The sequence below is a fragment of the Arachis ipaensis genome, chromosome B9, assembly GCF_059453495.1.
Source record: "Arachis ipaensis isolate K30076 ecotype BB chromosome B9, ASM5945349v1, whole genome shotgun sequence".
Taxonomy (NCBI): domain Eukaryota; kingdom Viridiplantae; phylum Streptophyta; class Magnoliopsida; order Fabales; family Fabaceae; genus Arachis; species Arachis ipaensis.
In genome coordinates this window covers 131,263,017-131,283,115 of record NC_142444.1, presented here as the reverse complement: position 1 = coordinate 131,283,115, position 20,099 = coordinate 131,263,017, and the positions used below count along the sequence as shown (strand labels likewise).

General features: G+C 37.9%; 1 non-coding gene across 1 annotated transcript; it reads left to right on the top strand.

Moving 5' to 3' along the window:
* The first annotated feature begins 1,995 nt into the window (after positions 1-1,995).
* Positions 1,996-2,102, top strand: LOC148546341 (small nucleolar RNA R71). The gene has a single exon (XR_015901751.1). It is a non-coding gene; the product is annotated as a small nucleolar RNA R71 (small nucleolar RNA).
* Positions 2,103-20,099: the final 17,997 nt, after the last annotated feature.

The following is a 20,099-nucleotide window of genomic DNA, read 5'->3' as shown; positions in this document are numbered from 1 at the left end:
TGAAACTGGCCAAAATGCCCTGGCATCACTTTGTGACCTCCTCTTCTAAGGAAATTTTGTTGCTGGTCTCATATGACTCTGATGGTTTAGGTTCCTCCTTATTTTCCTTGAGCTGTGACAGCTGCTGAGTTCCTTGTTCATCAACTAAGGGGTTTCCCAGAGGTGTTGTTTGTGCTTCAGTGCTTGCTTCTTCCCTCGGTATCTCATTATGATCTTTGCTTGGTTCTTTGTTCTCTTAATCTGTTTCTTGTGAGAGTTTGAAGACATTGAAGCTGAAATGTTCATCATGGATCCTCAAAATTAGCTCCCCTCGCTCCACATCTATGAGTGCTCTGGCTGTAGCTAGGAATGGTCTTCCCAATATGATTGGGTGAGTGTGACTTTCTTCCATGTCCAATATGACAAAGTCTGTGGGAAGGAAATATTTCCCAACCTTTATTAACACGTTTTCCACCACTCCTATTGCTTGTTTTTGAGTTTTGTCAGCCAGCCTGATGACTACATCTGTGGGCATTATCTCATTGATCTGCAGCCTCTTCATAAGGGATAAAGGCATTAAGTTGATGCTTGCTCCCAAATCGCAGAGTGCTCTATCAAATCGTGTTTCTCCTATTGCACAGGGAATGTGAAAACTCCCTGGGTCCTTCCTTTTTATAGGCAACTCTGGTTGAATGAGAGCACTGCATTTCTTATTCATCACTATTGTTTGTCCTCCCTTGAGTGAGCTTTTCCTGGTAAGCAGCTCCTTCATATACTTGATGTATGAGGACATTTGTTGGAGGGCCTTGATGAATGGTATGTTTACATGGAGGGATGCAAATAGGTCAAGAAACCTTGAGTATATTCTCTTCTCTACAGCACCATTGAGTAGTTGGGGAAAAGGTGCATAGAGTTTTAGCAGCTCCTTCTGTGTCAGCTCCTTTTGTAAAGTTTTGGGTTCTTGGTGATCTTTTTCCTGTTTCTCTGCTGATGTCTCTCCAAGTTGTTCTAATGGCTTGTTTTGCTTTTCCTCAGTCTCCTTATTACTTGTAGTAACCATCTTGCAATCTTCCCATCTGACTTTCTTTGCTTCACCTCTCGGATTTTTCTCTGTGTCACTTGGGAAGCTATCAGTAGGTTTGGGAATCTTTTCAGATAAGTATCCCACTTGAAATTCCAGCCTCTTGATGGTGTCTCCCTGGTTCTTAATGCTAGCTCGCACCTCCTCTTTGAATACCTTATTATCTTGAATCTCTTTGCATATGCCCTCAAGCATAGTCTCAATTTTGGAGAGTCTATCTTCAGATGAAGGTGAGTTGAGAGTGGAGGGGTGAGTTTGGTTATTCTGGTTTTGGTATGGATGTGGAGAGCTGTTGTTAGGGTGGTGTTGATATGATCTTTGTGTAAAATGTTGGTGAGCTGCATGGTTGTTGGGGTTGTGATGTCTCTGATCTTGGTTTTGATCTTGTTGATTTCTCCACCCAAAGTTTGGGTGATTCCTCCATCCAGGGTTGTAGATTTTGGAGTATGGATCATGGGTTTACCTGGGTAAGTTTCCAATGTAATTGGCTTGTTCTTGCTCCTCCTCTGCCTCAGCATTCACTCCCTCTTGGGTTGCTGATGAGTTGGTGATTGTTGCCACTTGGTTCCTCAATGTAATTGGCTTGTTCTTGCTCCTCCTCTGCCTCAGCATTCACTCCCTCTTGGGTTGCTGATGAGTTGGTGATTGTTGCCACTTGGTTCCTCTCCATCTTCTTGGTAAGGTCAGCCAGCTGCTTGGTAATAAGCTTATTTTGGGCCAGCAGTGCATCCACATTGTTCAGCTCCATCACTCCTCTAGTGTTGCCTCTTTCAGAAGCATAGAAGTAGTCATTCTCAGCTACAGTTTCAATGACATCTATGGATTCTTCAATGGTCTTCTTCTTGTTAAGAGATCCCCTGGATGAATGGTCCACTGCCTTCTTTGATTCATAAGAAAGGCCTTCATAGAAAATATGTAGCTGCACCCATTCATTGAACATATCTGGTGGACACCTTCTTGTCAGGTCTTTAAACCTCTCCCATGCTTCATATAGAGTCTCACCATCCTACTGCCTGAATGTTTGCACCTCAGCTCTCAGCCTGTTAATCCGTTGAGGAGGATAGAATCTTGCCAAGAATTTGTTTATCACATCTTTCCAGGTTGCTAAACTCTCCTTTGGGAAGGATTCCAGCCATTTAGATATCTTGTCCTTGAGTGAGAAAGGGAATAGAAGTAGTCTATAGGTGTCAGGATGAACACCATTAGACTTCACAGTATCACATATCCTCAGGAAGGTGGTTAGATGTTGATTGGGGTCTTCTTGGACACTCCCTCCGAATAAACAGTTGTTCTGAACAAGGGTGATGAGTTGTGGCTTTAGTTCAAAGTTGTTGGCATGTATGGTTGGCCTTTGGATGCTACTCCCACAGTTTCCTAGGTTTGGGTTGATGTAAGAACCCAGAACTCTTCTCTCTTGCCCAACATGATTTGCTAGACCCTCTCTGCCATGGTTGTGAGCCTCTTCTTCATGATGGTTCTCCATGTTTTCATCCATATCTGGTTCAAAATATTCTTCCTCTTCCTCAGCACCAACTACTCTCTTTCCTCTTGCTTCCCTCCTTAATCTAAGGAAGGTCCTCTCAGGTTCAGAATCAAATGAAGTTGAAGCCCCGCTTCTTCTCCCTGTCATACAACCAACAAGGCACAAGCAAGGAACTAGATGCAGAGACTATTCTTGTTAGAAATGTTGTTAGTGTGAGTGATGCAATATATCAAACAGTTAGTGGGTTAGTGGACTGAATCGTAAACAACTAAGAAAATAGGTAGTGGGAAGGGAAGAAAATAACTGAACAGAAAGTAAATTACTCAAATGAACTTAAATCAAACAAAAGAAGAAAAAAAATGCTCAATCTTGTTATCCTCCAATTTAATCATTGTTGATACAAAATTAATCCCCGGCAACGGCGCCATAAACTTGATGCTCACGGAAACTTGTCTCTCAACAATTTTCCTTCGGCAAGTGTACCGAATTGTCGTCAAGTAAAAACTCACAATAGAGTGAGGTCGAATCCCACAGGGATTGATTGGTCAAGCAACTTTAATTAGGAGAATGCTCTAGTTGAGCGAAGCAGAATTTGGGTTGAGTGTTGCAGGAAATTAAATGCGAGAAAGTAAATAGCAGAAAATGTAAATGCCGAAAGTAAAGAGCTGAAAGTAAATGGCGAAAGGTAAATTGCAGAATTTAAATGGGAATGGGGAAAATGCTCATAAAAGTAAATTGCAGAATTTAAAGAGAATGGGTAAGATCAGAGATGGGGATTCATTGGGCTTAGGAGATGTTGCATTCTCTGGATCAAGTTCATTTTTATCTCTTCCTCAATCAATGCTTTCATTGATCTCCTTGGCAATCTTAAGTGATCGAATTCCAATTCCTTCGTAATTCAATCTCTCAAATCTTGATCAATAGCCAATTCCTTGGTCAATTGCTCATGAGAAGAGATGAAGTATGGTCACTGATTATACCACATGCATTCCCAAATCAAGTGTTAGTAGGATTATAGTCACCATATCCAACCAAACCCAATTTGGTCCAACATGAGAAAGCATTTCTAGCATGATCTCTTCATTCCTCTTCCAAGGTTCAGAAGAGATCCAAGTATGAATAGCTTCTTTTCCAAGATAACTACCCAATTGGATGAAGATTGAAAGCTTTCTAGTAAAATCAAGAGAAAAGATAGAAGAAGAATAATGAAAACTAGTATTGATCCATCAAATTACAACAGAGCTCCCTAACCCAATGAAAGGGGTTTAGTTGTTCATAGCTCTGGAAATAGAAAACAAAGATGGAGAATACATCATGAAAATTAGAACTAGAAGTGCAGAGAAAGTAAATTATACAGAGAGTAGTTCCCAATTTCCAATCCCCCAAAAAGCTTCTTTCCTAATTCAAAACTACCCCTATATATACTACTCTTCTGATCTTCTAGTTGGTTCTTCAAGTCTTGGATATGGGCCTTTGGATCTTGAGTTTGAAGCAGTTATCTTCTGCAGTGGGCTTAGCTTTACTTGCAGAGAGAAAGTGTGAAGTAGGCAGGGTGTTTAGCTCAGGACGTTAGTGGCGTTAATGTTAAGTGAGAGTGTGGGTTCGAGAACGTTAGTGACAATCACCTTTTTCACTAACGTTCCTCACCCAGGGATGGTCCACATTAACTTCAACATTAGTGGCACTAACGTGACCACTAATGTTGCCTCTTGGTCCTTCACACACGTTATTAGGACTCACCTTTCCCAATAACGTTGAGAGTCTTCCCTTCCCCCTACGTTAGAGTCCACGTTAACTAGGTTAACGTGGCTCTTAACGTAAGCTTGCCAATCCTTCGAGAATGTTAGTGACACTTACCTTTGTCACTAACGTTCCAATGTGCCCCTACTTCCCACGTTAGAGTCCACGTTAACTAGGTTAACGTGGCTTCTAACGTAGCAATGATAGCCATTTCCAACGTTAGTGACAAAGGTGAGTGTCACTAACGTTGGCTCATCCTTCCCTTATCCACGTTAGCTTCCATGTTAACTAAGTTAACGTGGGAGTTAACATTGCTCACATTGGCTCATTCCAACGTTAGTGACAAAGGTGAGTGTCACTAACGTTAGCGATTCTTGCTCCCTCCACGTTAGCTTCCACGTTAACTAAGTTAACGTGGGATTTAACGTGGCTCATTGTGGCTTAGCTCAACGTTAGTGACAAAGGTAAGTGTCACTAACGTTGGCTTCTCTTTTGCTTCTCAACGTTAGAGTCCACGTTAACTGAGTTAACGTGGCTCTTAACGTGGCCAATTGTGAGCTTGGTCCAACGTTAGTGACAAAGGTAAGTGTCACTAACGTTGGCTTCATTTCTTTCTTCCACGTTAGAGTTCACGTTAACTTAGTTAATGTGACTCTTAACATGGGCTATTATGGCTTCGAGGGCGTTATTGGCGATTATTTTTCTCATTAACTTTGCAAGTTAGCTCCCATTCCACGTTAGAGGTCACGTTAGTTAGACTAACGTGGCTGCTAACGTGGTTCTTCCTTGCTTCCTTTGTCCTGAAATCAAGCAATAAAGTGCATCAAAGCTCTAGTCCCAGTCATGGGAAATGCATCATCCAATTTGTCATTAAATTCATGCAAAATCCTCATGAAATCATGTGAAGTGCACAATGTATGCTTGAATCAAGATGTAAGTGAAATTCTACCCAAAATTTGCTTATTCCCTAAGAAAATGCATGAAACTACCCTAAAAACAATAAAGAAAAGTTCAGTGAAATTGGCCAAAATGCCCTGGCATCAGTTCCCGAAGCATAGTCTGTAGAAATAATAACCCGAACGTTAAGCGGAAATGCTCAGTGTTGGTGATAGGAGTTGTGTCATACCTTACAGGCGGAATTAACCAATGTACCTTGGAATAAGTTCAAGATAGAGTTTTACGGAAAATATTTCTCGCAAGCAAATCACACCGCAAAGGAGTTGGAGCTAATGCAACTGAAGCAGAAGGATATGTTTGTTGCTTAATATACCGAGAATTTAACAACTTGAGCTGTTTCTCAAAGACTTGTCAAGGAAATCCAGCCTATTATGAAGGATGGGCTTGTGCTCAGTATGAGAGAAGACTTAGGAGAGATATCTTTAATTACGTATATCCACAAAGGATAAGGAGTTTCACTAAGTTTGTTAACAAGAGCCAGTTTGTGGAAGATTGCTCCATAAAGTGGGCGCTGCTACAAGAAGGCTGTAGGTGAGACTGCTCCAAATGAGCCGCACAGGATCAGACTAGGTTTATGTTTTTATGTGGGCACCAGGGCCTATGTCCAGGGATTGTCCGCGAAGGAGATCCACAGGTGTGGGTTCGCCGCAACAAGATCGAGGTAAGTGTGATACCGAACATATAAAACGGATTTGTTCAATTTGAAAATGGAACCTCGCAGTCATTTAAGTTGCATGATAGAGTTAAGAAGTTTAGGACTGGAAAGATTAGATGAAGTATTGAACTTGGGATCGAACTAGGAGTTCAGGCCAAAAAGAGTGCTTCCATTCATTTTTTTAGTAAATAATTAACCAATAAATTAATTATTAATTGACAAAATTAGAAAATTAAAGTTTATGGTTTAATGAAGTATGAATAATTAAAATATGAATTTTGACACTAATTTTAAAGAATTTGGCCCAAAACCAAGCCAACGGGCCAACCCGGTTTGACTGGACACAAACTGGGCCTATGGCCTATCATATAAAAGACCAAACTCAGCCTATCTTCCTCAAACTTGAGGAGAAGCACGCTGAAAGCTGAAGAGAAGGGGGGAAGAATGTAAGTAAATTCCCAAACCCTTGCTCCAATTTCAATTTCACTTATCTTCCAATCCGAAGCTCCGATTGACGAGCTGTCAGTGGTCACGCATTTGTCTCGGAATTCTCTACAAAATTCACCAAACAATTTGGTAAGAATTTAGCAATTTCTCACTCAGCCACTCTCCCCCTTATTTAAAAAATTTGAGGTTTTGATTTTGAGGGATTATGTGATTCTAGTGCTTTAGGGTTGAATTAACCTTGGAGACTCACTGGGTCTTGTCTCAAATGATCGTTGGTAAGGTGAGAAACTACTAACTCTTGTTAATTAATGATAGTTATGAACTCTTGTTTGATTTTGTGTTATTTATGTGGAATTAGAGTGAGATATATGTTTTGGAGGAAAATTTGGTGATATCGATGTCTAGAAAGTGAATCGTAGAGGTTGGATTTTCATTCGGTGAGGCTTCAGGGCTTTGGAAACTTGAGGAACGGAGATATTTGTGGTGCTTCGGCATTAGGGAGAAATTGGCCAAGGTATTTTTTGGTTTCTCGTAGATAATATATAATGTCATGTGAAAACGTAGGCTAGATGATCATAAGATAGGTTGAAGCATATATGAATGTTAAGAATTAGTAACCTTAATGAAAATGTTGAGTTATCTTGAAATGAGTTTATGATTGATGCCTTGGATGATGATTAATGACAATAATTAATGTGAGTTGTGAATAATGATAATTTGATAAATTCTATTTGTATAAATTGAGAATTGTTGGAATAAATGCCTAAATTGGGATATGGTAGGTTGTAAAAGATATGGAGAGAATATGGAGCTGTGTTCGATGTATTTGGAGTCATTTTTAGGTGTAAAATCTTGGTTTTATAAAGGATGTTTGGTAAAATAGAGGTTCGAAATTCTTTGTAAAAAACTTGGTTTTTGACCAAATTTCAGTGGGTCATAACTTGACTTCCACACCCTTAAACTTTACCAAATTTATTTCATATGAAAATTGGGTCCGTGAAGTTTACGTCGTTCGAAGAATGGACTGAAAATGGTTTCTAATGAAAAAGTTATGCGTGTCGGAAGTTCGGTATACAAAAGTGTTTCTGCAGATTTTGTAACAACTTTTTTAAGAAGATACAGGGCCCGCGTACGTGGACATATGGCAGCGTACGCCGGAATTCGCTGTTGTTTAGAGGGCTCACGTATGCGAACAATGGTCGCGTATGCGAGATGGCGAATTATACCCCTGGATACGCAAGATATGGCTTGCGTACGCGGCCATTCACCTCTGTCCAGCGTACCTGCGTACTCAGATAGAGCTCGTGTACGCGAGACACCCTATTTTGAGTAAAGTGACTTTTTTTTATTTTCAACCTATTTTCTGACCTCTAAACCTTTATTTTTACTCTCTAAGGTCCTATTACTTAGTTTTAATCTTAGTGAAAGGGGAGATCCTTGAGGGAGTGTTAACTTGGCGGTGAAGAAAGGTTTTGAGTAATGATTTGTGGTTGATGAAGTGCAGAAATGAATGAGACATGATTAATAGAAATGATGATATTGATGAGTTGGATGTGGGGAAGGCAGTAGGGCATTAATCCCTCGATCTTTTTCCCCCGCATTCTCTGTGATTGTGATTTGTTGGATGTGGGAAAGGCGATAAGGCACTAATCTCTCAATTCATTCCCTCGCATTCCTTGTGATTGTATTGTGTGGGATGTGAGGAAGGTGGTAGGGCACTAATTCCCCGACGTTTTTCCTCACATTCTCTCTCTCTCTCTCTCTCTTTGTCTGCAAGGTGGTAGGGCACTAATCCCCTGACCGATATGGCACAACCTCACTAGGGGAAGGTGGTGGGCACTAATTTCCCGATTCATTTTCCCTGGTGTATGCCTCTAGGAGAAGGTGGTAGGACACTAATCCCCCGATATTATGCCTCCTGGTGATGTGCAGGTGAGAGATGTCATCCAGGTTAGCTGCTGGATGTGTCGGGTTCTGGCGATATAACTGACATGTGAGCTCATGCCCAATAAAAAAGGCATGCATCATATGCATCTGTTTATCTTGTTTGAGTTTGCATTTCTTGAGTTTGCCTATTTGAATATCTATGCTTATTTGCTATATGTTCTACTTGTTGTAACTGTATTTTATTTGTGTTTTTCTTGTCTGTATTGTTTGTCTGTGCAACTGAGAGGCCCCTTATCTGACAGAGGAGTGACGAGGGCAGTTTCACCGGAGTTGGAAGATTGGAGGAAGGAGAGATTGAGGTGTTAAGTTAAAATTGGACTAGAACCTAAGTACCATAGGTAGTTCACTTGGTTTTTGGTTTAAAGTATAACTTTAAGTTTTTAATCTGAGTGTCAGAGTTCTAGGATTTTATCTGGATTTTTTGGGACCTTATATGTTATTTATGTGGGCACCATTACCATGTTGAGGACCTCCGGTTCTCATTCCATACAAATGTTGTCGTTTTTCAGATGCAGGTCGAGATGCGCCTCGGTGAGCGTCTGAAGGTTCCTATGGCAAGCGAAGTTGGGATGTTATATTTTGGACTGTCGGATATGTATTTATATTTATAGACTCTCCTATGTATAAATAACTTATGTTTAATTCTCTTAGAGGCTTTTTGGAGAACTAGGTGCTTTCTTTATGTATGTTGGGGTTTTATAGGATATACTTATATACATGTATGTATGTACATATTTTCTGGCCGATTTTGCCTTCGCGGGTCGTGTCTGGAGTTTGATATTTTGTATTTTGGATACTCTGTTCTTTATGTACCTATGTCTTTACTTTTCTTCTTAACCAAGTAAACCGTTTACGCGAACGATACGATTTTCTATTGCGATTTGTTGTTTAAGCTTTCCTTCAAGGTTCCTTGGTATAAATTCCTTTCCACTATTATTATGTATATATTTTATTTTAGAAGTCGTAATACCACACTACCTCTGTTTTACGACTTAAGCGTAAAGCTCTGGTGGTAGGGTGTTACATAAGAGAATGAGCAACATGTTTTATCTTGAACACATACGTAGAGGCTAATAATTCATGTTTCTTGATAAGCTTCAATTGTTCCTTGAGTTGTTTGATCTTATACATTGTTGATTTAGCAAAGTAATCTTCAATCTTTTCTTAGATTTAAAAACTAATAGTTACAACCCACCATTTTATTTTGAAGCTCGGATCCATTGATGCAAGAATCCAAAAAATGAGTATGAAATCATCTTACCTCCATTGCTTATAAAGAGAAGATTTTTTTCTAGCAATTCTATCTTCTTCAGAAGTATATTAACGAAGAAGTTTGTTTGGTTGGAGATAATCTTATAAATCTTGTCTAGTTGTCTATATATGGCATCAATAGCTTATTGTAACCAAATCTTGTGATTATTTTCTCCAAATTTGTCTCTAATAAGGATGAATAATTGTTGATTCAAAAAGGTTGATGTGGTAGGAAGAGAATTGATGACATTTTGAGTTGTTGTTGCTGTTAACAAAATTTACATTTAAAGATGAATCAATCATAAATAAAGATAATCTAAGCTCTATAGATACCATCTTAGAAAAATTAAAGCGTATAATTTTTAAGAAGAAAAGATGAATTTGATACAAAACTATTAGAAACTACAATTGTTATACTGCAGAAAAGAATGAATTCAAAAAGACTTGGAAATGAAGTAAAACAGTGAAAAACAAAATTAAAACTAAGAAAATGTATTTGAGACTTGACTTGTTAGTGAACAACAACTCTAACTATTAGTAGAACTCTTCCAACTAACTTCTAATAACAAATTCTTGCTTTCTTTTTTTTTTTTTTTTTTTTTTTTTTGTTGCTTAACCGATATCATTGCCAATCAAAACTAGTTGTCCACACTACATTTCACTAATGCTTCTACTCAACTTGCCGATCCAGCATTAATATTGTTTAATTTGAAGCAATATAATGTGAGGGTGACCAATACTGTTAAAGAAAAAAATATATTTTAATCGCATATTATTATTATTATTATTATTATTATTATTATTATTATTATTATTAGGAAACGTGAATATGATCGAGCATAGTATATTCATAATTAAATTGATTGTGAAATGTTACAACAATCAAGTTCATAGATTAAAAAGAATGAAAAAGAATTACAATAATATAATAATTTATTTTCAAATTAAAATTAGTTATTTTGTCTACAAAAGAAAGCGAAGCTAACAATCAAATTTTAACTTGGATTTTAGCTTTTTGTTAGCATAGAAGAGAAGCCAACGGTCCATATTGTCGTCAATCACCATATGAAAAAGTGTTGAGCATAATGAAGCAGCAATATGTTATTAGTGAAGTTGATTAATATTGTGCATCCCATATTAATTAAAGGTTTTCTTTTAATTTTGTTGACACCTATTATTTCTTTTGATGTTAGGTAACTAAAGAGTAATTATAATATAGAAATGTTACGTAAAATTTTTTATTTTTTTGATAAGTAAGTGATATTCATCTCTTTATTATTCATTCTCTTTATTACCTACTTTTTTTTTTTGAGTATTTTGAGTCATTAATGTTATTTCTAAAATTAATTTCAATTTTTCTCAAATAAAATTCCTAACATCCCTCAATCACATTATTACCCATTAAAATGTAATTTTTCTGCAAAAATTATGGAGATTAAATTAAAAAATTTTAACAACTTCTATTATACAACTTATATTTTATATATAAATTATTAGAAAATAAAAAATAAAATATAAAATATAAATAAAAATTAAAAAATAAATTTTTAAAAATAATTATTAATTTGTCATATTAAAATCAATAAATAAGCAAACATATGAATATTAAATAAAAATATTAGAATAATTAAAATCATGGCCTATTAGTGCACATATGAGATAATTTGAAAAATACAATAAGATGCATAGTTTAAAATTTGGTAATATTAATTATAAAAATGTATTAATTATAGACATCATAGGTATGAAATTATGAATATTATGAGTACAAAATTATGAATGTTATTAATATGAAATTATGGATGTTATGTGTATGAGTAAATTTATCAATTGAATAAATTAATTTAAGAATTTGACATTTTTTCAAATTCAATTATGATAAAAATTAAAAATATGTGTTAACTTGATAGTTACTTATGCAATAACTAAAAAATGATATGTGTATGAATGTAATATCTGATAAACATGAATTTAATTTTTAGATGTTAATTGTATGTAATTATGGATGTTATGTATATGAACTTATGAATGCTATGCGTATGAACTTAGTTAGTACACTTACTATACTATAATTATGCACATAAAAATAAAAAAAAAATCAGTTTATTATCATACATCATTAAAGTTACTGTGGTTTTTCATATTTTCAAAAATTGGTTGATTGACAACAACTTCGCCGGGTGAGTCCATCTGTTGTTCAAATTCTTCAGCACCTTCTGCTATAGGTACCGTATTAAGATCGAATTCAAATGTCATACTATTTGCAATGATAAAGGCGACTTGTAAAATTTCTTGACTTATACACTATTGTGCTTGCAATGGTATTATTCTTGTGATTTTTGAATGAACATAATTGAATTAACCAAAGATATATATTAGGATAGTTTTCATGTTCATATCTCCGTTAAGTCATGATAAATGTCTTAACGGATAAGAATCAATTACAATTATTAAATGTAATTGATATTATTATTACCGTTCTTTATTATTATTAATTATTAATTGTTATTGTATTCTTAAATATAAAAATCAAATTATAAAAAGGAATATTAAATATTGTTTATAACAATATCTAATAATAAAAAATATAATATTATAATTAATATCATTAATAAGTGGAGTTGATAAGAATATGATAAGTAAAATGATAAAATAGTAGAATAAAAAATAAAATTATTATTAAATAATATAAATAAAATAAATTATAAAAAAATTTAGCTAACCAATGTCTAAAAAATTTTTGTTACCAAACTTTTTTTTATTTCTTTTCGCAATTAAAATATGTTTTGAATACGACAACTAGTCATTTGCTGATATATAAGCACCTCAATGGATATGACATTGTTGATGCGATTGAAAAATCTCTCTAATAATATAAAGCCGATAGTTTAATTTCAACGAATAATACATCTTCTACTATAGCAATTGTAATATATATAGATCCTATTTAAGTGTAATTGGCTGTTAGAAAATATAATTAGGTTAAACTGCATTTCATTGTCTCTGAATAGAAGATGACGTGTGTTCCATAAACAGAATCAAAACTAAAGCTAGGGCTACAACTTCAAAGTAAAGCCAATATTTTCCGGGATTTTTCCTTAGGTGATGTTCCAATTTACCCCACCACCATACATCAAGTCTAAATTCAATTCTCTCTTCACTTTTATATAAAAAGGTTTTTTAACATTATGGGTGGTCGACATTTCATTAATGCAACTTAGTGGATTTCTTTAAATGCAATCTTATATTGATTGCCTTCTCCACAGTCTCAAAAGATTGAAAATGGTGTTATGCTTACACATGGAAAGGCAAATAGAAGCAAAAGGACAATGTTCCTTTGTTTTAAAATGGGAAAGGATTTTCTAATGGAGGGGGTGAGAGTAATTATTGGATTAAAAGGAGGGCCCCATCTATAAAATTGTGACTTCACCTTTGGAATGTTGTAGCCAACTTGCTAACACCATCGGAATTAAATAATAATAATAGTAATATCAAGGATTAGGAACTATGGCACGTGAATCCATGTGACGTGGGTCCTCCAATATTATTGTTATTATGCCTCTAGGATACCTTGAGCGAAATAGTTGAACATCTTTTTAAAGGGAGTTCATCAAATTATGACGAGATTTTTTTAGTTTTAGTTAATAAGCTTTAATCAACTTTATAAAATCTAGTGTGTGAGAGAGGCACAAATAAATTTAGATTAATAATGGACTAGAATAGAGAATAGTCAAATTTATTTCATATCTAAGAATACCATTTTTCCTAATGTTTCTTCCTCGCAAGAAATTAAGATGAAACATGATTGACTTGCTAACGGATTCTAGTGTAATTTTGTGAAGATAGATTAAGTATAGAAAGATTAAAATGAGAGATTAAAGATAAATAAATTTATAAAGAATATATTTTTATTAATAACAAATAAACAACACAAAAATTAATGATGAGAAATAGAGGTAAAGAATAAGTGTTAAAGACCCTTTATTAATGTTACAAGAAGATCAATGAATTTTTTTAGAATGGGTAAAGAGTAATTAATTTTGCTGTCGGGTATTTTGTGGTAGGAATAAAACACACAATTTCCTGCTTGCAAGAATTAGAGGAACAACAATCTACTCATAACAAGTATTAATACTAGCACAACAATACCTAATAGCAGCGAAAAAATCACATAAACCAGAAATTAGAGACAAGCTAACACACCAAGATTTTAACGTGGAAAACCTTCTCAATGTGAGAAGTAAAAACCACGAGTCACCAAGACTAGGAAATAGCTTCACTATGATGAAAAATAAGGTACAAGAGAGTCACAAATTACTGCACAAAACATGCATACAACAAACCAAACAACCCAAGTTTCAAAGCTTACAAAACAAGAATAAGAAGATGAAAATACCACAAAAATAGAGCTGCTGTGCGTGGCCAATATATCCAGCTACAGACATCGAATCAAAGATCCGACAATAAAAACAATGAACCAGATGTGTGGAACACACTGTCCAAATTTGAGCTCGATCCAATGGTTAACGAATCTGCAGCAACCAATTTACGGAAACAGCTTTGTATATGTGCGAAAATGACTTTCTCTCTTCTCTTCTCTCTAATGTGTGGTGTTCTTCTTGCAAATGAGACCTCTCTTACTCAACCCTAACTCACCTCAGCCACTTCAACTATTCATGGACTTGGATCTAACATTTGAGCTTTTTCTCCATATAGGAAGGGAGCCCAAAAAACCCAACAAATTTCCCCTTCATGACTATGTGGAGGTAACCGCCAATCCGGCGATTAGACAACAAACTTCAAACTTCCATCTTGGTAATGCCTTGGTCATCATATCAGAACCATTCTCATCAGTATGAACCTTTTCAAGTTCCAACAACTCAGCATCCAAAACATCTCGTATCCAATGATACCTCACATCAATATGTTTGGATCGAGAATGAAAGGTAGAGTTTTTACCAAGATGTCTAGCACTTTGCTTATCATAAAACAACACATACCTCTCTTGAGTAAACCCGAGTTCTTTCAAGAATTTCTTTATCCAAAGCATCTCCTTGCACGCTTCGGTAATGGCAATAAATTCGGCCCCGGTAGTAGACAAAGCAACACATTTTTGCAATCTAGATTGCCAAGACACAGCTCCACCCGCAAAGTTAATCAAGAAGCCTGAAATGGACCTTCTAGAGTCAATGTCTCCTGCCATGTCTAAGTCAGTGTAACCAACTAGAATAGGCTTATCACTTCCATAACACAACTTCATGTTAGAAGTACCACGAAGATATCTCATTATCCATTTTACAGCATTCATATGCTCTCTTCCTGGGTTTGAAACAAAACGGCTAACACAACCAACAGCATGAGCTATATCTGGTCTTGTGCACACCATAGCATACATTAAACTACCCACGGCTGATGCATATGGAACTTTTTCCATGTCTTTCTTCTCTTCATCACTTGATGGACTTTGCTTGTAACTCAATCTGAAGTGTGTAGCAACAGGACTACTAACGGCCTTTGCTTTCTCTATTTGAAACCTGTGCAACATTGTCTCTATGTATTTTTTCTGTGACAACCAAAGTTTCTTCTCCTTTCTATCATGCTCGATTCTTATACCAAGAATCTCTTTTGCTGGTCCAAGGTCCTTCATTGCAAATGACATTGCAAGTTACTTCTTCAATATATTAATCCTAGAAGCATTCTAACCAACAATAAGCATGTCACCAACATATATCAAAAAGATAATAAAATCATTACTAACAAACTGTTTAACAAATACACAATGATCAGAAGTAGTCTTCTTGTAGCCTTGTTCTGCCATAACAGACTCGAACTTCTTGTACCATTGTTTTGGAACTTGCTTCAAGCCATACAAGCTCTTCTTCAGTTTGCAAACATGATCCTCTTTGCCTTTTATCATGAAACCTTCAGGTTGTTCCATGTAAATTTCATCCTTAAGATCACCATGAAGAAAAGCAGTTTTCACATCCATTTGCTCTATCTCTAAATCAAGACTTGCATCCAAACTCAAAACAGTCCTAATAGAAGATCTTCTCATAACCGATGAAAAGATTTCATTATAGTCAACTCCCTTTATCTCCAGGAAGGTCACTCCACACTACTATAAATACACTGGAGCACCCAGGTATAACTCATACTCTGATTCTACAAAAAACCTGCTTAAAGCCCATGCTAACTTAAGCATCGGAGTCTCTTGCAGGTACCACCACCCTCCGGTGATAAAGGATCAGCAGCACCATCAAGTCCAACAAATCGGACACATCAGCTCCGGCCACCACCGCAGATCTCGACCGAGATCAACCTATAGTTTCAGGTAACCACCGGAACATTGGCGCTGTTGCCGGAGAACCTGGAAGTCATCCTATCAACATGGCAGACGACCATGACAATGACCACAACTCTAGTTTGGTGGACAGAACGCCAAACAAAAATGTGGACACCACACCCAAAGATACACCTCAACAAAATGGAGAGAAGCAGTCTCCAAACTCAGAAATTCTAGAAGCCCTCCGAGAACAACAAGATCGGCTTAAGCAGCTCAAACAGGAGGCAGAACACCAACGTGAAGCCGAGAGGGACCTCCGAAGAGAAACTAGATGACGCCGAGGGCTAGAAGATAAGCTCTTAAAGCTTGAAGCTGATATCAAAACTAAAACAGCTCAACCCGGTCACGGCGACAGCCCCCACAAGGATCAAGATCCCTTCACCAAAGAAATCATGAAAGCTAAGGTTCCAAAGAATTTTAAAGCTCCCGACATGACCCCATACGATGGTACCTCCAATCCAAGCCATCATCTCAGCAACTTTAGAAGAAGAATATATCTCACTGATGCCTCAGACACTATTCGATGCAAAGCCTTCCCGACTACTCTAACAAAGACAGCAATTAAGTGGTTCGACAGCTTGCCTCCCAGATCCATCTCCAGTTTCGATGACTTAGCTAAGAAGTTTCTTGCTAGATTTTTCATTCAGAAGGACAAAGCCAAACATGCCCCAAGCCTATTAGGAATCAAACAAGGAGATCGAGAGAGTCTTCACTCTTACATGGAAAGATTCAACAAAGCTTGCCTGGACATACAAAGCCTACCCACAGAAGCAGCCGTCATGGGTCTCATCAATGGCCTACGAGAAGGACCCTTTAGTCACTCTATATCAAAGAAACACCCAACATCTTTAAATGAAGTGCTAGAACAGGCAGAGAAATATATCAACATGGAAGAAAATTCTTGATTAGGAGAGACCTCAAAATCCGAATTCTCCTACTCATCTCGGGATAAGGATAAAGAGTCCAAGAAAAAGGAAGATCAACACGGAGAGAAGCTTAAAAAGTATCACAATTACACCCCTCTTTGGGTGTCTCTTGTGGATGTTTTCCGAGAAGTATGCCACACCGAGAAGATTCCGCCACCTCGTCCAATCAAAAGCAAAAAAGGAGGCGGAAATCGGACAGAATACTGTGAGTACCACCGAATCTATGGACATCCTACAAACGAGTGCTTCAACCTAAAAAATGTCATAGAAAAATTGGTAAGAGAAGGACGAATAGATCGATACTTAGCCAACAAAACAGATGAACCCAAGAAAAGAAGAAGGGATGAAGAGGTCGGACGAACGGAACGACCACCCTGCACCCCGGAGAGGCACATTCACATGATAAATGGAGGATTCGCAGGAGGAGGGATCTCCAAATCATCTCGCAAAAGGCACCTTAAAGAAGTATACCATATTGGAAGAGAGGAAGGATCACTCGACCTCCCCACCATTACTTTTACCCAAGAAGACGCGGTAGGCGTCATCCCGAGACATGATGATCCAATGGTCATTACTATCATATTGGCCAATGCCAACCTCCACCGCACACTGGTGGACCAAGGGAGTTCGGCGGATATCTTGTTTAAATCCGTCTTCGACAAACTCGGCCTACAAGAAAAAGAGCTCAGAGCATATCCGAATAGCTTGTTCGGACTAGGAAACACTCCAATAATCCAACCTCTTGGATATATTTCACTACACACAAACTTTGGAAAGGGAACTCGGTCAAGGACACTCAACATAGACTACATCGTAGTGGACGTGAGCTCAGCCTACAATGCCCTAATCGGTCGGACAACGCTAAATCAGCTCGCCGCAGTAGTGTTGACTCTACATCTATGCATGAAATTTCCAACCCCAGAAGGGATAGCCACGATAAAAGGAGACCAGAAAACAGCACGACACTGTTACAACGAAAGTCTGAACCTTAGAGGCAAAGGAGAAGAAATCAACACTATCGAACTCGGGGGAGTTCGAGGTCGGGAAGAACTTCGTCCACAACTGGAAGGAGAGATCGAGGAAGTCCAGATCGGGGATGTCCCAGATAAGACAACAAGTATTGGGGTGACTTTGAAAGGAGATATAAAGGAGTCTCTGATACAATTCCTAAGAGATAATGTCGACCTCTTTGCATCGAAGGCCGCAGACATGCCGGGCATAGATCCCAAACTAATGTGCCACAAATTGGCAGTATACCCAAGATATCGGCCAGTACAACAGAAGCATCGGAAGCTCAGACCAGAAAGATCCCAAGCTGTGGAAGAACAGGTACAAGCTCTACTGGAGGCAGGATTCATAAGAGGAGTCAAGTACCCACTATGGCTGGCCAATGTTGTATTGGTGAAAAAGTCAAACGGGAAATGGCGAATGTGCACTGATTACACCGACCTCAATAAAGTATGTCCAAAAGATCCTTATCCACTTCCAAGCATAGACACTCTAGTGGATGCCTCCTCTGGATACAAGTACCTTTTCTTCATGGATGCCTATTCAGGATATAATCAAATCCCGATGTACTCATCTGATTAAGAAAAGACCTCATTCCTAACCCCAAAGGCAAATTACTGTTATGTTGTCATGCCATTCGGACTCAAAAACGCAGGAGCTACCTACCAAAGATTAATGAATAAAGTCTTCGCAGACGATATCATGAAACTCATGGAGGTTTATGTGGATGACATGTTGATAAAAACACAAAATGAGGAATCACTACTGTCCGACCTCGCTAAAGTGTTCGACACCATCAGAAAGCATGGCATGTGACTTAATCCTGCAAAGTGTACCTTTGCAGTAGAAGCCGGCAAATTCCTGGGTTTCATGATAACACAACGAGGAATCGAGGCAAACCCGGATAAATGCCGAGCTATACTCAACATGAAAAATCCGACATGTATCAAAGAAGTACAACAACTCAACGGAAGGCTGGCGGCCTTGTCCAGATTTCTAGCTGGCTTAGCCATAAGATCTCTCCCCTTCTATGCAACACTAAGGAAGGGAAAGAGGTTCGAATGGACCACAGAGTGCGAGCAAGCCTTCCATGATTTCAAAAAATTCATGGGACAGCCACCCATTCTTACTCGACCACGGGAAGGGAAAGCACTCATATTATACCTCGCAATGGGAAGTCGGGCAATAGCCTCGGCGCTAGTCAGAGAAGACGAATGTGGGCAACAACCCATCTACTTCATCAGCAAAGCCCTACAAGGGGCCGAACTGAACTATCAAAAGATAGAAAAGTTCGCCTACGCTCTCATACTAACTTCTCGACTACTTTGCCCATATTTTCAAGCTCGCACCATCAAGGTTCGGACTAACCAACCCATAAAAGGTATTCTACAGAAGACAGACTTAGCTGGAAGGATTTTACAGTGGGCAGTCAAGCTATCTGAGTTCGATATTCAATATGAAGCTCGGACGGTCATCAAGTCTTAGTATTTGGCCAATTTCATTGCTGAGTACTCTGACACCCCGAGAACTCCTACAAAATGGAATCCAACTTGAACTCTCCCTAAAATTCGACTTCCCTGCTTCAAACAACTAGGCCGAATACGAGGTATTACTAGCTGGTTTGAGACTGGCTAAGGAAGTTGGAGTTCAAAAGCTTATCATTTTTAGCGATTCGCAAGTAGTCACCTCACAAATAGCAGGGAGTTACCAATCTAAGGACCCTACCATGAAAAAGTACCAGGACAAAACCAAGGAACAGCTCGAACAACTCGGGGAATATGAGGTCTGCCATATACCTCGGGAACAGAATGCTCCAGCTGATGCACTCTCAAAATTAGCCAGCACCAAACCAGGGGGCAATAATAGAAGCCTCATCCAGAAAATACTGTAAGACCCATCAATCTCGGAGGAAGAAAAGGTCCTGGCCATATCAGGTCAAGATCAAGGATGGATGACCCCCATCATCAACTACCTCAAATCAGAGGCACTCCCTCCAGATAAGAAGGAGGCAAAGAGGTTGAGACGAGAAGCACGGTACTATACCATCATAAATAACATCTTATACAAGAGGGGGATCTCCACACCCTTACTAAAATGTGTGCCGACCTCCAACACAAAGGAGCTCTTGGAAGAAGTACACAGTGGCATATGTGGCAACCATCTTGGAGCACGAACTCTATCCAAAAAGGTACTCCGAGCCGGATTCTTTTGGCCGACTTTGCAAAAGGAAGCAACAGAGTTCGTAAAGACATGTCCACCATGTCAGAAGCATGCTAACTTCC